Genomic DNA, 6,398 nt, shown 5'->3' on the forward strand with positions numbered 1-6,398 from the left:
TTGTTTTATAGAAGTATTTTACCATCCTTTACAATTTCAACATTTTTAAAATTTTTGTGCAGTTTTATCCCTAAATGCCCTTGGAATGATTTGCTTAGTTGGGTATCTTGCCAAACTTTCTTTTCCTTTATTGCTTCTCATTGTTTTATGAAGCAACACTAATCACTATTTCCACAATCCTCTGTAATATTTTTATATAGGCACACAAATGCATAAATGTATATATAAAATATGTATATATACACATGTGTATATACATAAACAAATATATGTACATATATTTATACACACATATCCTCTGTTAACATAAAAATGACCCTTGCATGTCCATTTTTTCTACTTTGCCAGTAGGTCAAGGCATTTTCTGTCCTTTTTGGATTCCTTAGAATGGTAATTGTTTAAATTTGGTTAAAGTTTTATTTGATATAACTACATTCACTATCAATATCCATCTTCTTTTCTATTTTCCTTTTTTGGGTGAGGTGGAACATCAACATCTTATTTAAATAAATAAGATTTCCATGAGTAAAAAATACATTACAAAATGGTTAATCTATTCAGGATAAACCTGTTCTTACTTAGATAAACTAGTCATCAAAAAGCAGATGTCTATATGCTGGGATGGTACACAAAAACTTTATAGCAGGGACTAAATTGTCAAATTTACTCCATTGGCACAACCTTTGAGAACCAAGACTATCATTATGAGTACGGATAAGTGGGATAGACCCTGTAAATGGAAAATGAATTGTACTGATAATTGAATGGGAGAGCAGGATGGATTACCTTGCAAGAATTAAGGGGGGGGGGGAGGAGCCAAGATGGTGGAATGGAAGCAGTAACTTTTCTAAGCTCCTCCATGAATCCCCTCACTAAACTTTAAAAAGTGAATCTGAATGGATTTTGGAGTGACAGAATACACTGGGAGACAGCATGACAGAATCCAGCCCAGGAAAGTGCCCATGTGTGTTGGGGGGAGGGGGAGGGAAGGAGCACATGGGAGCTGAACCAACATAGACTAGAGAGCAGACCAAAGCAGAGTGAGAAGGAACCCCAGCCAGCAGACTAACCCAGCCCAGGGATGATATGCAGCTGTCTCACCAGTGTCTCACCATGGGATGAGAGGATCCATTGGAGCTGGGTAAGAGAAAGCACAGGGCCAGCAGCAGAGACAGTAGCTTCTCCTGGGGCTATCAGCCCACAGCCTGGAAGTTTAAAAATCACCTACCTGAATTTCCAGAAGCCAAGATAACAAAGTAAATTCTAGCTTCTCTGATTCCCCCTCCCTGACCTAGAAAACCCAGAGATAAAGGTCCCACCCAGAGTAAAATCCTGAAATAGCAGGAAATAGCCTCAGGCTTAGGAGAAAGGGTATAAATGAGGCAGTAAGGAGTCTGAAGTGAAGGGCAGGAGGGGTCCCAACAAGCCCCACCTCAACCAGCAAGAGCTTGCCTGAGTTGTAGCTCAGGGGCATGGAGGTAGAAATCTGAAGCAGCTAGACCACCCCTCCCCTAAAGATTACTCTGTGAGCCTCAGGGTAACTCAGGGGAAACACTGAGAGTTATGGCCTTGGCCTCAATCTAGACACCCAGAGGTTACAGCACACAAAGCCAACAACCAAGCACCTAGCACCCAGCCTGAGAAGCTTGGGTCAGAGTCCTCTGTACCCCAGGAGCAGAAATACACTTTAAAGGACAGGAAATAGGTGATTACAATGGGCCAGAAGGAACTTACAAAGGCAAGACCAAAGACAATAGAATCCTATTATTCTGAACAAGAAGAATCACTTTCAGGAGATACCATGGACTCTATATCCATACCTGAGACCACAGATGGAAAAAAGTAATGGTATAAAACTCAAAAAGCATTCTTGAAGGAGCTCAAGAAAAAATTTAAAAGCCAAATTGGAGAAGTAGAAGATAAATTTAAATCTACAGTGACTAAATTGGAAAAAAAAAAGTCTCACTGAAGAAAAGAAATCCTTAAAAAGGAAAATTTGTGAACTAACTGGAGAAAATGCCTCCACAAAAAAAAGGACCTTCAAAAACTAACCAAAGAAAATCAGTCACTCAAAATTAGAATCAGTCAAATTGAAGCTCAGGACTCTATGATGCACCAAGTGTCAAAAAAACAAAACACAAAGTTTGAAAAATTAGAAGAAAGTGTAAAATATCTCACTGGAAAAACAACAGACCTGGAGAACATATCCAGGAGAGATAACTTAAGAATTATTGGTCTACCAGAAAGCCATGATGAAAAAAGCAGCCTGGACAACATCCTCCAAGAGACTGTCAAAGAAAACTTTCCTGAAGTCCTAGAATCAGAAGGTAAAATAGTTATCAAAAGAATTCACCAGACTCCTCCTGAAAGAGATCCCAAATTGAAAACTCCAAAAATATAGTAGCCAAATTCCAGAATTACAAGTTGAAGGAGAAAATATTACAAACAGCCAAAAAGTAACAATTCAGATATTGTGGAACTACAGTCATGATCACACAGGACCTAGCAATTTCTACATTAAAAGATCAGAGGGACTGGAATCTAATATTTTGTAAGGCAAAAGAGCTAGGACTGAAACCAAGGATTAACTACCCGGCAAAACTGAGCATAATCTTTCAGTCAGGGAGATGGCCATTTAATGAAATAAGGGACTTCCAGACTTTCCTGATGAAAAAGCCAGATCTCAATGGAAAATTTGATCTCCAATTACAAGACACAAGAAAGACATAAAAAGATAAACAAGGAAAACACACACTCACACATACACACATGCACATACACACACTCATGCACACATGCACATAACTTGGCATGCAATAAGAACAAAACTGTTCACATCTCTATATGAGATGATAACTGCCAATATTGAAATTTATATTATTATCATTACCTTTAAAAGGGATATACATAGAGAATGTGGGCATAAATTGACTAATCTGATGATAAAAAAGCAATTTATTAATGAGTTCAAAGGGACTATAATGGGATAAAAGGAAAGGATGAGGCAGAAAAAAGGCAAATTATGCCATATGAAGAGGGATAAAAACATACTATAGTAGAGGGGAAGGAAAGAGGGAGAGGAAAATCATTTGAACATTATTCTCACTGGTTCTGGTTCAAAGAGGGATGAACATAATCAGTTAAATTTAAGATTCTAATGTGAAAAGACAAAAAACCATTAAATAGAGGGAAAGGAGGGAGGGAGAGGAGCACTATATGAAATTTACTCTCATTGGTTTGGGGTCAAAGAGGAAATAACATACTCCAATAAGTATAAAAATCTGTTGTGTCCTATAGGTAGTAGGAGGTTAAGGAGGGAATAAGAAGGGGAGGGGAATTAGAAGGGAGGCAAATAGTAGTAAGGGGAAAGGGTAGATAAAGAAGGGGGGATCACAGGGAGGGAACACTGAGGGAGGTAGTGGTGAAAAGGAAAACCCTTAAGGAGGGGAAGGGAGAAGGAAAAAACAAAAACATAAACAGGGGAGGGAATAGGATGGAGGGAAAGAGACAGATAGTAATCATTATGGTGAATGTGAATGGGATGAACTCTCCCATAAAATGGAGGCAGATAGCATAATGGATCAAAAACCATAATCCTACAATATGCTGTCTACAAGAAACACATTTGAAACAAAGGGATATGCACAGGGTAAAGGTAAAACTCTGGAGTAGAATATATTATGCTTTAGCTAAAGTAGAAAAGGCAGGGGTAGTAATCCTTATCTCAGACAAAGCAAAAGCAAAAATAGATATAATTAAAAGAGATAAGGAAGGAAACTATATCCTGGTAAAATGCACCATCAAGAATGAAGCAATATCATAACTTAACATATCATATCTCACTTGCATATATGCACTAATATGCATTCAAATTCTTAGAGAAGAAGTTAAGGGAATTAGAGGAAGAAATAGATATCAAAACTATACTTGTGGGGGACCTTAATCTCCCCTTTTCTGAACTTGATAAATCTAATCTCAAAAGAAACAAGAAAGAAGTTAAGGAGAATAGCATTTTGGAGGGGCTAGATATGATAGAGCTCTGGAGAAAACTGAATGGGGATAAAAAGGAATATACCTTCTTCTCAGCAGTACATGGCACATATTCAAAAATTGACCATGTACTAGGGCATACAAACCTCACAATTCAGTACAGAAATATATATGTATGTATATGTATATTTCTAATGAAATTCAACAGCAAGAGATAGAAAGAGAAACCCCATTTAAAGTTACTGTAGACATTATAAAATATTTGGGAATCAACCTGCCAAAACAAACCCAGGACCCCTATGAAAACAACTACAAAACACTTTTCACACAAATAAAGTTAGATCCAACTAATTGGAAAAAAAACATCAATTGCTCATGGCTGGGTCAAGCTAATATAATTAAAATGAAAATTTTACCTAAATTAAATTACATATTTAGTGCTATACCAATCAATTTACCAAAAAACTACTTTATAGAGCTAGAAAAAATAGTAACAAAATTCATTTGGAAGAACAAAAGGTCAGATATGTGGAGAGGGGTAGACTTTATGACCAAACAAGAATTAGTGAGTATTATAAAATGCAATAAGGATAATTTTGATTAAATTTCACCCTTTTATCTGCCCACTCCTGCATAGCAATGTAGTAAGGAAGGCTCATATTTAAAGCCTAATGCTACTCAGATAGCTTGCAGTCTAGAAATATTATATCATTTGGAAAGGAAGATGTAGACTATTACTTCTTGTGATGAATGAAAGTGATATTGTAGTGAGTTCTGAGGATGAGGTTACATTGAAAATGATGGAACTTAATTCAAAGGAAGATAAGGGAGACGGTGTGATTGAAGAAGTCATGTTTTCTGTTTTCAATAATGATGGACCTAAAAATGGGTCAAAGGCAAATGCAAAAACTTGTGATGAAGAGTGTCTAAATGGAAGCCCTCTAAATACATGGGATAAGTTTCAAGAGTTATATAAAAGACATTTTGAACTGAAAGTGTTAACAATATTTACAAGTACAGGGAGCAAAAGAAACATCCCAGAAAAGGTAAACTGAAGAATAAAGAAGAACCTGATAGTCAACAATCTTCAAATGAAGTACAGCAGAATGACCTTACTCAGTATTTTGGAATAAATGAAAGTCTGAATGTTTCATAAGTAATAGAGTTCTTCGGAAGTCAGGCCTTGAAGTATACATCAACAAATCTGTAGCTGAAGGGGAAATTGAGAAGGTTGAAGAACTAAGTAGTAGGTTAGCTACTTGGGAGCTTGGAGTAAAAATTGTCAAAGCTTTTGCTTTCTGCCAATTTATAAAAGCTAAAAACAAAGATGCTAAAACTTCACAGGAGGCTTGAAAAAAAGATTAAACTTGCATGAGGTTTTGAAACAAAGAAGAGATGGGAAATAAACAGCAACATGAGATATGTGCAACTAGGTCTTCATCCTTGAAAATAAAAAAAAATTTTTTTGGTATCTTATTGCTTAAAGGGAGTCAGCTAAATTTGATACCAGTGAGGTAAAATAAACATCAATTAATGGGCCAGTTCTTCACATTTTTCAAGCCTTTTAAATTTCATATTATTTTGTTAAAACATTATTTTTGAGAAATGTGAGATTACATATAGTTAAGAAAAATGTAAAGTATGTAATGTGTACATGCATCAGTACTTAAATATTTATTAAATCATTGTTATGAACAGATTTAAAGTTGGTTCACACTGAAACTCAACTTTGTGTCATATTAAATAGTATTTTTTGAATTGCCGATAATTTTGTATTCTGATGGCTTCCTTCTACTAATGAGCCTTTCCAAGCATGGTTAGTCTGGTGGTGGTTGGAACAAGTATACTTTATTAATGAGCCTTGTCCAAACTTACTGACCCAGCCTTGCAGGACTCAGGATCACTTGCACTGATAAAATATCATTTGGATTTTATTAGAGAAATATATTTATACACAGCACAAATTATTTGCTTTCCCATTATTTAATGAATAGGCAATTGATATCCATGTGACACATGTTTACAGTTATAAACTATCCTAGTAGATTTTCTTTTTTAAAAATAATTTTATTTGTTTGGTAGTAGATGTACCTAAGAGAAAAATAACCAGACCAGTCAAGAACCTTTTAATTCTAATACAAATATATATTGTCTAAATATTCTTTTCTAGAAAATCAGGTTTTGTTTTTGCTTTTTGTGTTGTTCTCCCCTCCCCCCCCCAAATCTGCCTGGTAAAAGTCAATGAAGAATTTTAAGTAACTATGAGAATGGAAAATGTCATATAGTTTGTTTTGGTCTAAATTCTGCTTGAGATGAGACAGATTATTCATATCTCATTGTCTCTTTTATCTCTTTGATTCTTTGAATTTCGATGTGTTTTTTTAGTAAACCATGAAGTTTGGATATTG

The 6,398-nt window shown here is 35.5% G+C and overlaps 1 pseudogene; it reads left to right on the forward strand.

Moving 5' to 3' along the window:
• The first annotated feature begins 4,736 nt into the window (after nucleotides 1-4,736).
• LOC138159203 (protein FAM204A pseudogene) lies at nucleotides 4,737-5,437 on the forward strand (annotated as a pseudogene).
• The last annotated feature ends 961 nt before the right edge of the window (nucleotides 5,438-6,398 follow it).

The sequence above is a fragment of the Petaurus breviceps genome, unplaced genomic scaffold, assembly GCF_028583685.1.
Source record: "Petaurus breviceps papuanus isolate PSGF00001 unplaced genomic scaffold, PetGlider_PUasm1.0 175, whole genome shotgun sequence".
Classification (NCBI taxonomy): Eukaryota; Metazoa; Chordata; class Mammalia; order Diprotodontia; family Petauridae; genus Petaurus; species Petaurus breviceps.